At 44.5% G+C, this 14,731-nt stretch overlaps 1 protein-coding gene across 3 annotated transcripts in view; it reads left to right on the forward strand.

The window, feature by feature from the left end:
* Nucleotides 1-3,323: 3,323 nt before the first annotated feature.
* CDH8 (cadherin 8) overlaps nt 3,324-14,731 on the forward strand; it is a 346,924-nt gene continuing 335,516 nt past the window's right edge. Inside the window, exon 1 of one of the 3 annotated variants that reach the window (XM_058674767.1) lies at nt 3,324-4,055. The gene's annotated coding sequence lies outside the window, so the exon portion shown is untranslated. Of the gene's footprint in view, nt 4,056-4,994; nt 5,132-14,731 lie in introns of those variants that run through there. The other 2 variants (XM_058674770.1, XM_058674768.1) reach the window with 2 other exon arrangements.

Consider the following 14,731-nt stretch of genomic DNA (forward strand, 5'->3'; position numbering starts at 1 on the left):
GAAAGAACTGTCCAGATAATAATGATTTTTAGACTTCAACAAGTAACAGAATCACCTGGAACTTTTGTGAAAACTCAGGCACTTCGGGGCCAATCCCAGAAGCAGGACCCAAGAATTTACCTTTCTAACACCCCCCAGGGGATGCTGAGCCATAAGCTAGTCTGCAGAACACAAGCTGAAAACTTGGCCTGAGGGAGTCCTTGTAATGGTTAGCATTCTCTGAATGTGAGCAGCACCATGTGGTTTTTTTTGTGTGTGTGTGATTTTAGTAACAGTCTGGTTAAAATAAACTCAGTTACTTGAAAATAAAAAGCTATACACAATGTACTCAAACATTGACAAACTTCTCAAAACTGCCTTCTTAGTTTTTTTTCCTTTGTATGACTTACACTCCAATATTGGAATTCAAAATAACATTGCAGCACCTTATGACGAATGCTACCGTTGTTCTATACAAAGGTACTTCACGAAGTTTGCGGGGGGAAAAAATGAAATAAAGACAGGAGCTCATTTTGGTGCAAACATACTTTTTTCATAGTATGCATTTTTCATGAACATCTTGAAGATCCCCCTCATATGCATTGATTTCAAGTTTTCTGTACACAAAAAGAATCTTTTAATTGTATTTTTCAAACTTTTAGAAGTATCCTCACAAAACTTACCCTCTTTGAAAAAGGAAACTCGGTTCAGATTTCTTTGTCCTAATGGAAAAGGAGAAAGGGTTTCGGCCTGCCTGGAAAGCATTACTGAAGACTTGGTATTGCATTTAGGAATTGACCGTCTGAGTAGTTTGGCTTTCATTTAAAGTGACAATACTCCTGGAAGGTATCATATTGAAAATGTCTCACTCACAGAATCCACATTCTTCTACCCCACCTTAAGGAGCTATCTCATAGAATCATTGATTGGTATACATTTAAAAAGCAATCCAATAAGCCTCCAAGTCCTCAAGAATTATACGTGTAAAAAACATCACTTTGTTTTCATTTTAGTTTGTTTTCACTTTTAATTATGCCCAAAATAATGTAACTTGAAAAGACTGCATCTTAATGCAGTGTAGATATACAAGTATTCTATTCTGCCATTTCTTGCTCCAAATGGCGAAGGTGGCATCTTCCCGGTCTTCCTACCCACAGCCTGGGTTGCTTCTTATAAGGCTCTTTCTCCAAGCACATGGCCAGTTGGCTTATTGTCCCTCCTTTTATGACAAAGGCTTCAGCTACAGGGAAATGAAGTATTTTACTACACGGGGTCTCTCCACCTCACCCACTCTCCACAACATTAGACTCCACTGCACAATCCTCTGCCTGTCTCCATACCAGGCTGGAGATTTCCAGCCTCATCCTGTTTTTTTTGCATCCCAGCCAAGGTTATTCTGAAGGCAATCCTCCCCCTCCCAGCCATACTGCTGCCCTATCAGATAATTCCACAGCCTTCCTCCCCTGCACTGCTCCCCAACACCTGCCATTTCAGTCATCATCTAAAAAGCCTCTATGGCACAATCCCCTTCTTGCTCCAAGGCTGCAAGCCTGGAGAGGATATTTGTTCTAAAGCAAACACTTTCCTAAGGGGGTAGGCTCCCACCATTGTGACATTACACTGCATCTTATTAGGAGTGGGTGGAATTGTTAAAAAGACAAATGTCTTTTAGCATCCCTGATTATTTTAGAAATATCCTTATAAGGCTTTTTTTTTTTTTTAAATTATCCTAATCTGTTTCACACTGCTTCATCACCCAGACCTCTCTGAAGAACATGGGAAGGACATTCCTATCATGGGGCTTCCAGTAGATTAGCATGTATACAGAGTGTTGCCTTGGCTGTTAAAGGGCAAACAGGGAAGGCAACGTGGGTGACTGCTCTCTAGGCTAACTATGGATAAGGTGGCTCAAAACAAGCATACAAACCAAGCCATGGGATGCAGACTCTATTTCACTCTATCATTGCACACGTTTCTGTTTGTTTTAGGAAAAATGACATGGGAGGCTCCCTCCTAACACTCTAGCTTTCTTTTGAGATGGGTTTGTTACTGGAGACAATCCTCACCCTTCATTTGGCATCATACGACTTTTTTTTTGGTTCTTGAAGATGTTAAGAAGGTACCCCAAGGAAAGGCATAGACCATGAGCTCAAAGTAGAAATGAATGTCATCAAATGAAGCAGCACACATGGTGTGATGTATTTCTCTGTCCGTTCGGAACTGGAACTGTCTCTTGGGACTGTCCAGTCTATCAGCAGTTATCATTTCATTGAAGCCTGATTGCTGAGGTTTTTTTTTTTCTTCCAAGAGAAATTCAGCTAATTTCAAAGTCCCCTATGATCAGCAGTAAGCTGAGAACAAACAGCTACTTTGTGATTGTGGAAGGTGAGAGCATGTGTTTCTGGGGCAAAGACACTCCTTTTGTGAAATAATTTCTTAAATTTCTCATGCTAGGTAGAATGGGAAACAGGCAAATGCGAGAGCTTAGTCAATATTCTCTTCAACGTTTCACAATGGGATGTTAGATACAGCACCAAAAAAGCCAAATGTGCATAAATATTATGAACATGTGCCTATTTCTCGTTCTATTCACTCGGTCTCATTAATCTGAGTCAGACAGTACAAGCCCCATAGCTTGTAGGCCTGACCCCTCTGCACCCCTGTCCCCTGACGCTAAAACCCATCCTCAGGGCTCAGGTCCTTTACACAGTGCGTGTACTTGTGCAGGGCAGGGTCTTGTATTGGTTTTTCTCCAAGGTAAGCATTAGTTTGCTTTAAATTTCCCCGATTTTCATAAGATCACAGCAGTTGAACACTTCTGTGTGTCACTCTCAGTGTCGACATAATTCCAGACTCCCAGATTCACACTCTGTCCTGCAGCACTGGCCATTTCTCAGGATCTGAGTGGAGTCGGTCAGGGGACATAAAGGGGCCACACACGGGTGGGGGGAGGGCATGGCTTGGCAGAAGCAGGACAGTGAGCTGTAGGATTCAAGCAGGGTAGCCCAGAGGCGATCAGGTGGTCAGGGCACATGAACATCAAGCAAAGCCACCCTTGGCCAAACAAGTTCTGGTTTTCCTCCACAACCGCTTCCTGCATGATCCTCTCTCTACTACTCCTCATCCCAGCTCCCTCTGAAGTAGAAACTCCGGGACACCAGGGATGTACCGGCTGCCTCCCAGGACCACAGCACAGCCTCTGCACCTTAGCGTAGCAGGCAGTCACGCCGTTCTGTGCGCAGAAGGCTCTCGGAATAAAGCTGCTGGCGCGCATCTCTGTGCCCCGCCGCGTCACCTCCCTCCCCCACCTCCGGCTGGAACACAGGGGTGGGTTACAGAGACGCTAAGGCAAGCTCAGGAGCCCAGGTGAGGCTGGAGAGAAAGCCTGCAGCTTCCTCCTCTGCATCCCTTTCTCATCTGCCAGCCCTCCTTCTGATCTGGGAGCTGGGCCCTTGGCGGACGGCGCGCACAGCAGGGAAGGGCGCATCCTCACCCAGGGGCTCGCGGGGCGTGCTCGCGAGCCAGGAGCAGAAAGTTGTGCGCCCACTTGGTAGGGGGAAAGAGAGCCGGAGAGCGAGGAGTGAGCGCGCGAGAGGCAGGGAGGGGGCGAGGAGGGGGCAGCTTACATGAATTTCCAAGTGGTAGACCTGCCTCTGCGCTCTGCCCAATGAGATCCGTCAGGGGAGGCACCCGGCTCACTTTTCCACATCACTTCACAGTTACATTTGGCAGGCAGGCGGGCTCGCACGCCGGAGCGCTCAGCCCGGAATGAGTGGATTTCTCTGGAATCTCCCTGCCTCTTAGAAGCTCCTCCGCCGCTGCAGGTTTGGGCTATAGACGGTAGCTTCAACCTACCAAGCTGCACTCCAGACTGCGGACACAGGAGCCCGACGCGCCCGCCGCACGTCTCCGCGCCAAGCCCCGCAGCTCCGGGAGGCATGAACAGAACCCGGAGGCGCCTGCCTAGCGCGCGGGCACCGGTCGGCACACGCCGCCCTCGGGAGCCGACCCCCTATCCCACCAGCCATTTGTGAACAGGGAGAGCTTGGAATTCGCCGGTGCCGAGACCCTCAACAGTAAGTACTCCTCCTTCCCGCCCACGTTCTCCTTCGTGCCTCAAAACCTCGGTAGGGATTGAGCCTTTGAGGAATTCCTGTTCCCCTTCGGACACCTTGCGCGCATCTCTTTTCCCAGCCGAAGAGGGGGGCGGGATCCTAGCACAGGCGCCTGGCTGACTTCTCCATAAACAAACACGACCGGGGAGGGGCGGCGGTTGCTCTGAAGAAATTTTTTCTTTTCTTTTCTTTTTTTTTTCTTTTTTTCCCCCAACTGACCTGATAGCAGATTCTGAGGAGCGGCAAGCCCCAGGCTATGTCCCTTGCAGTTTTCCTGCCGGTCTCCCTTCTTGGCGTTGCTGGGCGAATGCGCCGCTTCCCGGACACAGGCAGGCGCCGCTGCAGACGCGCGCCTCGGCTGCGGGGTCCGTGCAGTGAATGGGAAGCACCCGCCGCCCGTTGTGCGGAAGGCGCGAGCCGGGGAGGCCAGGAGGCGGCGGGGCGCAGTAGACCCCCGCCCCCCGCCAGTCTGTGGTGTTCCCCAGCTCCTCCGCCCCCTCTGAGGCGAGGAAGGGCGACCCTCACTGTGGGGCTGTGTGGGCCGCAGCTCCGCCGCCAGAGACCCCCGCGCGGGGCTCTCCCACAAGTGGCTGCTCCACAGCCTGGAAGGAGCGGTTCCCGCTGCAAACTTGCCGAGGCGCCCCCGAGACGCCAGGCGGCTCTGCCCTGGCCGAGAGCAGTGCGGGGCACCCGGCTGGGACCTTCCCCCTCAGCCCTCACGCACTCAGGCAGAGTCTCCGCTGCCCGCGAGACTGCGCTCCCGGAGGCCCCGGAAGCACCAAACTCCCGCGTCGCCGCTCTCCGGAGTCCGCAGAGCCCGGAACTGCGCTTTTTGCAACCCGCCGCTCCCCACCTGCCAAGCCGTGTGGGGATGTGCGGGCCGCGCCCTTCACCGCGTCGGAGGAGGCTCGGGGGCTCTGGTGTGGGTCCTGCCGGCGCGTAACAGGTCCCCTACGGGACCTTCTCCGGTTTTGCCAGGCTCCAGCCAAGGCTGGGACCCGGTGAGAATGTGTTGCCGCCAACGCCGATGCCAACAGGTATCCACCATTGCTTCTGCTTTTGCTTTTTCCCTCCCCCCGGGCCAAAGCTTCGCTCTCCACTCACCCCACTCTACCTAGTTTGGCAGAAATCTAAGTTTGCCTCGTCGTTTGCCCTTCCCCGTAGGCACAGAGCCGGTGACAGGACCGGGACGGAGCCCTTCGTTGGCCTCTGTGAGCTCGGCTGGCAGTTGCTTGCCGGCATTGCTGAAATGTTAAGAAATCAGACAGCATTAGTTGTCTATTGCTGTACACGCACATTAGTTTGTATTACAAAACTATGTATATAATAATCAGGTTGGCAACTGCCCACTTAAGCTTCAATGCGAGAGAGCTGTTAACCCCGCCAGCTGGAGGGAGAAACAGCCCTTTCAACTTTCCCACCCTTTCCTGAAGATCCCAGGAGTTTCCTCTTGAGGCAGGAACTGGCCAGACCTTAACGCACCCAAGCTGCTGGTGCGCCCAGCCGGCTGCTGGGTTCCGCCTGGTTTCTGGGTACCTGTGGGCGAACACGAAGGAGGGGACACTGGCGAGTGAGTTCGAGCTTGGTGCCCTCTTGCATCTGGTAGAGAGCTGGGGGGTGGTGGGGGGGACCCCTGAAGCCTCTGTCCCCTCTGCCATGCTTCTGCCAGTTACCTCCGTGCTGGAAAACCCTGGCGGGCTGTCCCTTCCAGCTTCATTAGGAGAGGTTTTCAACTGGAAAACTATACGGAGGAAAAAAGACGTTTCTGCCGCCTTTGAGAGTGAGATTTTTCCATCCATTCAAGCTTGCGGTTGTACCTCACTGCATGTAAAATGAGCCCTGTCGTTGATGCTAAATATCCAGAAATTCCTGCTGGTTGGTTATTGGCTTTCCTCAGCGGTGCCCAGTTTTGCAAGGATTTCCCGTGTAGGAGTGTGTGTGTGTGTGTGTGTGTGTGTGTGTGTGTGTGTGTGTGTGTGTGTGTGTGTGTGTGTGTGTGTGAGAGAGGGAGAGAGAGAGAGAGAGAGAGAGAGAGGAATGAATTATTCTATCATGGGGACTGGTATCTTTGAAGAATGCTCTCATGTTTTTCCTCAAAGGGAGTTCTCTATAATCATCATGTCTGGTCCTATCTTTCCACTTCTCTGAGTTCTGTTGCTGAGAGCAATTCTAAGGCTATCCCCCTTATGAAACAGTAATGCTGATGATAATACCCTATGATTCCGCTGTAGATCTGAAGTTCTGTGTCACAGTAATTTCATGCTGGAGCAGTTACAGGGTTTTAAATGGCATTTGATTATTTATGTGTTGAGGGGGGGGGAGGTAGAATCTTAAAAGGGGGCAAGGAGTTCCAGAAAATCTGCTCCAAAAACAGAAATAAACCTTTCCAGAAACTCTGAGAATTGCTTCCTTCAGGACTGTCCATTGGAGGTTAAATGTTGCTGAGATCCCCAAATGGGGGTCGGGGTACCCTCTGACCGTTTCAAATGGACCGAGTCCTTTAGAGGCACTGGCTGTTGGTCTCTGAGATTTGTGCTGCAGTACTGTCATTCAGGCATTTTCATCCTGCTGCCCTGTGAATTGCATCCTGTATATCCAATTGTGATTGCTGTTAGGATTCAGCGCTTCTGCTTTCTCATTTATAGTCTTCGGAAGTCCTCTAGACTGCTTGTCGGCTCCTTTCTGCACCCAAGACCAGCATTTCATGGTTTCATTGCTGGTGTCCGTGATGCTTCTCTCAAGTTCTTGAAGCTGCTCGAATGCAGCTGAAGAGCAGACAGTTTTCTCGCAGCCCACACTAAAATAGCAGCTCTATTTGCCTGCTTACACATGTCAGTTCTGCAGGGGAGGAAGTCCTCTCCCGCGGAAAATAACTTTGCCTAGGTGTTGTGTAGAATCGTGATGAAGGGAGTATTTAACTATAGCAACCCTTCAATTTACCACGGGGACAATTTAAGTAACTCAGGCCAGGATGATCAATATTAAAAAAAAAAAAAAAGCAAAAACAACAAGGAATCTGTAAAACTTGCTCAGCAGGGTTGAAGAGACTGCTTGAGACAGCTTTTGTAAGATTGTTGGGTGAATATACTCACAAGGCAACATAGTCTGGAAACTGCACACAGGTTAAAGTTAGCCCATGGGATCAAAGCGTGGGACCAAAGCAAGGGCACTCCAAAACTGAATGATAGAATCATTGTGCTAGAGAAAGGCTACTAATTGGCATTGTTTTTCATGTTCCTTTCATTGTTTCTTGGTGAAGGAAGGAACTTGTGCATATTGAAAAGTTAGAGTCCTGGTTTCGTAAGTACATTGGTGGTTTCGAGGACAAGGCAGTACAAAGCAGGCGTCTTCGTTCTTTTTCTCCTTGAGTTGCCACACCTGAAGGCTCGATGAGCATTCCGATTTGAGCAAATTTGCCATGCAAAATCAAAACCCTGCAAGTCATGCGGGCTACCACAGTTTTCTGGTCCATCAGCAAAGATTAGTGTTCGACAAATCAGAGAACATGTATAATCGAGTAGCCTTTCAATTATGGATACAGTGTAAGGTCCCAAGACGTCTTTTTGAAAGTATGCGCACTGGTGTTGCTGATAATGGTTTCGATCCTTTTGTATTTTTGGCCAAGTGACTCAGTGAAATGGGAGAAACTGTGGTTCTGTGTTTGTGCCAGGTGCTGTTGACGTTCACAGATAGAATAGGCTAATTTTACTTTCTTAATTTAGGAAAAGCCCCCTAACTTCACAACATCATATACCGCTTATAAGGATAAGACATGAATCAAGCTGATTCTCACTGTTCTGTGTTATGTGTTGTGCACATACATGTGTGAACACACACATAAGCACAATAGCCATGGCTTCTTTAAAATGTGCCCAGATAACTAATGCATTTTTTTTGGTTCAAGTCTGAGATTTTTATCATATCCCATTTACCATTTCATCTGCTTTAAATGACTTGATTTGCTTTTTGGTTATTTGGGTGTGTATGTTGATCACTCTTTAAAAAAGAAGTGTCATCCATGATGCTAGGAATTCCCTTCAGAAAACATTGCATGTGCATCTATGAGCTAGAACACCTTTGAAAGAACAAAGCCCATCATCTGGCTTAGTGTGGGTCAGTTAACCAAAGAACCATCACTCCTTTGTCAGTTCATTTTCACTGAGAAGTTGTGAGGTGATATCTGTCTCTGCTGAGTTGTGAGTTCTGTCTTGGGAACCTGCTTAAGGTGAAACCACAAGGAGAAAATTAGTTGAAGTTGGCAACTTTAAAAGGTCAGAAAAGAAATGCATTCAAGGGATGCCTCTTAGTGTTTTCCCCTCTAAGTTATAATGCTAGCTGAATCCCTGTTGCCACATCATGGCAAAGTTCCCTGGACGTCCCTGTTTCATCTCTCTTTAATATCCCAAACTTTTATTTCTTGAGTTTCGAATGTGATGGACTACACTTTAACCTAAACACCACCCACCTTCTTGTCTTTAGGTTTCTTTTTAATAAAGGTTATATTAGTATTTAGAAATACAGAGATGTGACTTTCTGTGTCTCTGTGAAACATATCATAGATGAGCTCAGTAAACACTTACTAATGCATTAACAAATGAGCAAAGTTTATGACCTCCACTCGATTTGAAGCTGTGTTCAATGAAGGGGAAGGAGATCGCGTCACAGTCAAACTTCAGTGCTATGACTTCAACAATTTTCACTACAGACATTTTATGTCATTCTAAACTTACTTTTAGAGGTAGCTTTTTTTTTCATATTTAAAGTAATTTTCCCATGTTCCACCAACCATAGTCTCTCTAGCTAACATTTAAAAAAAAATGGGGATTATAAAACAAGATAATTTGGCTCTGTAAAAAGTGAGAATGCCTCCAACAGTCGACTTGCATCAAAGAATGCTACTATATGATGTACAATCACCAGTGTATTTCACTTGGAGAAGCATTCTACTTGTGGAATTCCTACACGTGTAACTCAGTGTTGCACTTGTCTTTTGAAAGGAATTTTTAAAAATAAGCAAGAATGAGTTTAATTCCTCTATTCATTTTGGGATCCCTCTTACTCTCCCTTCCTTTTCTAATATAGTTTGTCTTTGAGAGGAATAATACTGTTATCCTCATATGAATTGACAAATGTGGTGTCTTGGAAAATAGTTGTATACTTTTGTATATTGATTTGAATGGAAAGATTGCTGGCCGTTACATATACATCAAAGAAAAAAATATGATCAGATCATACTTCTGTAGATGTGTTTTTTGATAATTTAGGAATGTTTGCTCTTTTAAAGATGTTGAATATATGAAAAAGCAATATTTAATTTTCTTTTTTTGGTTGAATTTTCTTAAGCTCTTTTATGGGCATAATTAAGAAATTATATAATATATGTTCTATTAACAGACTAGTTACTGTCTTATTTCTATCAAAATATCATTGATTCCTAATCTGGCAGATAAAATTTGTAGATACGGATGTAGTATAAATATCATAGGGAAATAATTTCTAATCTTATGTATACAGTCAATTAAAAAGTCGGATTTCTACCAACTAGCATACAGAACAAGAAGTTGAAGTAACATGATTTTTAAAAAGTATTCAGTATTCTTTGTAAAGCAATTAAAAGTCCAAATTAATAGCAGTTATTGTTGCTTCACCAACAGCGTGTTGCATACTTTCATTAATTTTTTTCTTACTAATGCCTCAAGGTGTACATTATAAAATACAGAGCATTCATTTCCTCATGTACTATCACTGACATAAATTTACCCGGACAACTCATGTTATCAATGAGAGAACTATAATGTAAACTACTTCTGCGTGACTCCAATGTAAATTCTCTTAAGGATATTATTACACATTCCAAAATCTGCTATATTATAGAACTGATAAAAGTAAGGTTTATTCTAACTGGCTGCTGAGATTTTAGAAGCATCACACAAATATATCTAACTAATTAGGGCATTAGTAACTAAATATTGAGCATATGACTTAAAGACAGCTAAGGATGTAACTCGTCTTTTTGTTTTAATATTTTTTATTGGAAAAGCAGATTTACGGAGAGAGAAACTATCTTTTGTCCTGTGGTTCAGTCCCCAAGTGGTCACAACGGCTTGAGCTGAGCCAAAGCTAAGCAGGCAATCAAGAGCTTCTTCCAGGTGCAAATCTGAAAACATTGAGCCCCCCCCACTGCTTCCCCAGGCCATAGGCAGGGAGTTAGATGGGAAGTGGAGAAGCTGGTGGACAAACGGTCTGCCATTTGGGATGCTGGCACTTAGAGGATTAGCCAGTTGAGCACAAGCGCCTGGATCTAACTTTTCAATAAAGAAGGAATAAGTAGACTTGAGAAATGACTTTGTGATAACTAACACTGTGCCTATCTGGAAAGACAAACAAGCAGGTTACACTCATCATTTTGGGGGTAATCTGCATAGAATTATCCCTTAAGAAGACCAACAAACTAGATTCTTCCGTAGCACAGTAAATTAAACTTACGATCCCAAGAAATATCGATGAATAAATGTCTAATTCCTTAACGCTAAAGGAGTCTGATTTTGACTCATGTTGGTCATAGGGTTAGTACCCTCATTCTGAAATTTTTGTAGCATGAAAGCTTCCATGTGAAGAAAATCTTTTTTCTTTCATCTTGGTTAAAGAAGATTAGAAAACATATAGTTATATATATATATATTTTTTTTTTTCAAGGTATCTCATAATTATGTAACTTTTGGAAACGGCTTTAGGTGAAATCAGCATTGTGGCTCAACAAGCTGATCCTCCACCTTCAAACACGCATCGCATGTGGACACTGGTTTTTGCCCCAGCTATCCCACTTCCAATCCTGCTCCGTGCTTATCATCTAACAAAGCAGTAGAGAATGGCTCTGGTCCTTTGGCACCTGCACCCACATGGGAGACCTGGAAGAGGCTCCTGGCTTCTGGCTTCACATCACCTCAGTTCTAGTCTTTGTATCATTTAGGGAGTGAACCAATGGATGGGAGATTGTGTGTGTGTGTGTGTGTGTGTGTCCTTATCTCTGTAAATCTACCTTTCAAATAAAAATAAACAAATAAATAAATAAAAAGGCTTTGGGTGGAGAAGTATAGCATGTCAGCAACAGGGCAACAAGGACACTGGCAAGTGTTTTGCGGGTGGTAAAATGAGGAAATGATCTGCTTTCCACAGATGGACATTTGCTTAAATGAATAACCTGATGTCCAAGAAACATGACCAAGGGCCGGAATAAGCAAAAATACAATCTTCTATTAAAGGTTCATGGAAAGTGTGTACCTTGAAAAAAAAAAGTGCCTACATTTCAAACATGTTTGCACCCAAATAAGCTTCCTTTGTGACTTAGTTTTCTTGTGAACTTTATAAAAACTCCTGCTGTACGTGTGTGTGTGTGTGTACAAAATATTATTTTGGAATTTGTTCTTCCATGGGGATCCAGACGAGGAATTCTGAAGGCCCTAGGAAGGATGACCCTCATGTATTATTTATATTTGGGTTGCCGTGAGTATCATTCCTCTCTCAAACCCACGGACTGTCCCCACCTGCTTGACTCCAGTCACATAGGGCTTGGTGTAAATTGCGCTGGACCACACACTGAATCACGTCCTGTACATTTGTGAAATACAGTTTTGAATTCAGTGTGCGTTTACCTGTCTTGAAGCAGGCTGCTAATGGCTCTAAATTCAAGGTCAGAAACATTTTTAATACAAACTCGTTCGTCCTGTGTGTCATTTTTGCTTCCATGAAATATTGTGGCCACTAGGCCTGGTGGATAATAAAAGCATAATTTCCTGTCAGCCACAATAATCTGCTGGATTGAATCCTGAAGTGTCTGCAAAACCCCTTTTTTATTTTAGACTTCATCTATCTGTATGTGGCTCATCATCTGGAACTTTAATACAGGTTGTTTACAAAATCAATAGGGCAGTACTTTTTTTTTTTATTGGCTTATTGAGTTAACATATCTGAGAATTGGCCAAGTTCACTTTAAAAAAAATTGTGGGGGACAAAAGAGTGCAATCCGAGATGTAATTAGAACTTTCTCTAAAATATGAGTATGAATGAAATGTCAGATTGAAAATATTTTACCCAACCAAAGCTTTTCTTTCTTTACGGATGCATTCCAAAGGCTTCTTTACTTATAAAAAGGCCAGAGACAATAAAATCTTTCCGTTTCACTCTCTGTGTGTAACTCAGTGCTGCAAGCAGTATCATAAAGTCAACGGCTTGGCCAGACAAGCAAACTATAGTTAGAAAAACGTAAAAATAAATTGGTTTTCTTGTCCAAGCTTTGTGACCTTCCTCAATTTCTTCTCTTTGCATAGAGTTAAACAGTTTGTGTACACAGATACTATTAACCCTGATCACAGTAACATAACATTTTGTTGCATCTCAAAATTTCCCGTAAAGCTGCTCTCAGCTCTTGTAAGAGAACCGTATTAACTCTGCTCATGGCAGAAGAGCACACATTAAAATAATCTGCTTCTAAATGCCATGGTTGAATCTTACTATTTAAGTGGCAAGACCACATTGAAGGCTGAGTTTGCCCACAGCCTGACAGCACACATGCGGGTGTGAGCACATGAGTTAGCTGGGCAACTTCTTCAGTGTCATAGATGACAGTAAATACAAAGTTAAGGAATGGAAAGATGATTATGACATCGTGCACAACCCTATGTGTGCATTGAAGTCCAGGGACTCCTGTCGTGTGGAGTAGATGAGCACTCCTGTAAGCACAATGACGGCAAGTAGCTCCTGTACATGACATTAAAGGGACACAAGGAGGATGTGCCTCTCCGCAGTACTGTGGCTTCCTTCAGGTCATCTTGAGGAAGTCTCAGCTGAGTGGTCTACTGTCAAACCTTCTATTTCTCACAATGTGATCCTCAAATCAGTACCACGTTACATCATAGGAAAGATGATAAAACATGTAGAATAATCTGAGGCCTCGTGCTAAATTAGAAGGATCAGAATCTACACGGTAAGATTTCCAGGTGATTTGTAGGCATGTCAGTGTTTGAGAAGAACCTCACTGCAGAAGGCGGATGCTAAGATGGACTGTTTGCTAGGATTCCCAGATGTGTTGCTCCCACAGTGGCCTAATGATCAAATTTGAAACTTGAGATGGGTCACAGTGCAAGTATTTATGCCATGGAAATGGGAACATACTACATATCAGGGGTGTCATCTTTTTATAAAAGACTTATTGTATTTTAATTTGAAAGAGTTACTGGAGAAACAGAGATAGAGAGGTCATCCATCCACAGGTTCACTCTCTAAATGCTCAAAATAGCTGCAGCTGAGCCCATCTGAAGCCAGCTGGTTCTTCTGGGTCTCCCCCGTGAGTGCAGGGGCCTCAAGTCTTCAGCAGTCCTCTACTTTTTTGCTCTGCCATAAGCCAGAAGCTGGATCAGAAACGGAGCAGCCAGGACAGAAACTGGCGATTGGATGGGAAGTTCATGCTGCACTGAACACTTAACCTATTATACCGTGATGGTTGTTATCTTGAAGTGTAAGTGTATATGTGTGTAGTCCTTCTTTACAATGGGCTGTTACCTAGGTGTTTCCAGAATGTTCACCGCTAATTCTTAAATTTATAGTTATGCTCCATAATGGAAAATAAGACTGATTTTTCATTTTAAAATAAGCATTTCAAATCCTGAGCGCATTTGACTCCACATGGTTCAAGGGTTTGGCAAAGGTTAAGGGGAAGTTTTGGGGCTGTTTCCATCCCTAGAAGCTGTGTTTAGCCAAGGGGTAGGGATGAATGAGGACAGATGGGGTTCCCACTGAGCTGGGTTGCATCTTCCTGCAGCACTGTCACTGACTGCAGGACTGCCTCCAAATCGCATCCTGCTTCCTCTGAAAATCGGGAGAAATTGCCATGGAATAGTTTTCAGTTGTCTCTAGGCCCTCTCTGTGGGATAACACATTTTCTTATTCCCAAACCGTTTCAGAAACCATGTATTCTCTTCTTATCATAAGAACTGGCAGCGAAGAGGACAGTTGATATGACATGAATTCTGTAGAGACCATAGCTAGTATGAATTTGGGGGGTAGGAACATGACATAGTGACAAGGAACTGGGTGTTCTTGGGAGTAATGTTTTAGAAACTGTTAGATGCTGATTCTATCAGAGATCCCTTGTCCAGGTTGACTGAAAAATCCTTTTACAAGAGCATTGTAACTGGTGAGCCAAATATCCGCAAATCAGCCTTGTTTATCTTTCTCAGTCTTTATAAAGATTAATATTATTGCTATTAATTAACCTTTGGTTGTGGAACCAGTTTGAGTGAGAATTAGAATCCAAAGTCCAAACTAGGCTGGCCTTGGGGGTCGCTCTTGCAACCATTCTCTGTTCTGCTTCTGTAGGTGTCAGGATCTTGAGTCCAGCCCACGTGGTTTCCGAGCATCCAAGACTGGACTGTGATGGAGAGCTTGCGTATTTAAAAAGAACAAGCTTATTTGCCTTGAGAAGTGTTTGGAGTGAGGCTCCAGGGCTAGAACAAGCCTCACTGTTTGTGTAAACTGGTCCAGCTCGTCCTGCCGTGGGGAAGATTCTTGCAAAAGAGCCTTTATGTGTCCTCTGTACCTTGCCTACTTTTACTGTAGCTGATACAACTTTAGTCTTTTTA

Source organism: Ochotona princeps, chromosome 16 (genome assembly GCF_030435755.1).
Source record: "Ochotona princeps isolate mOchPri1 chromosome 16, mOchPri1.hap1, whole genome shotgun sequence".
NCBI classification, from domain to species: Eukaryota; Metazoa; Chordata; class Mammalia; order Lagomorpha; family Ochotonidae; genus Ochotona; species Ochotona princeps.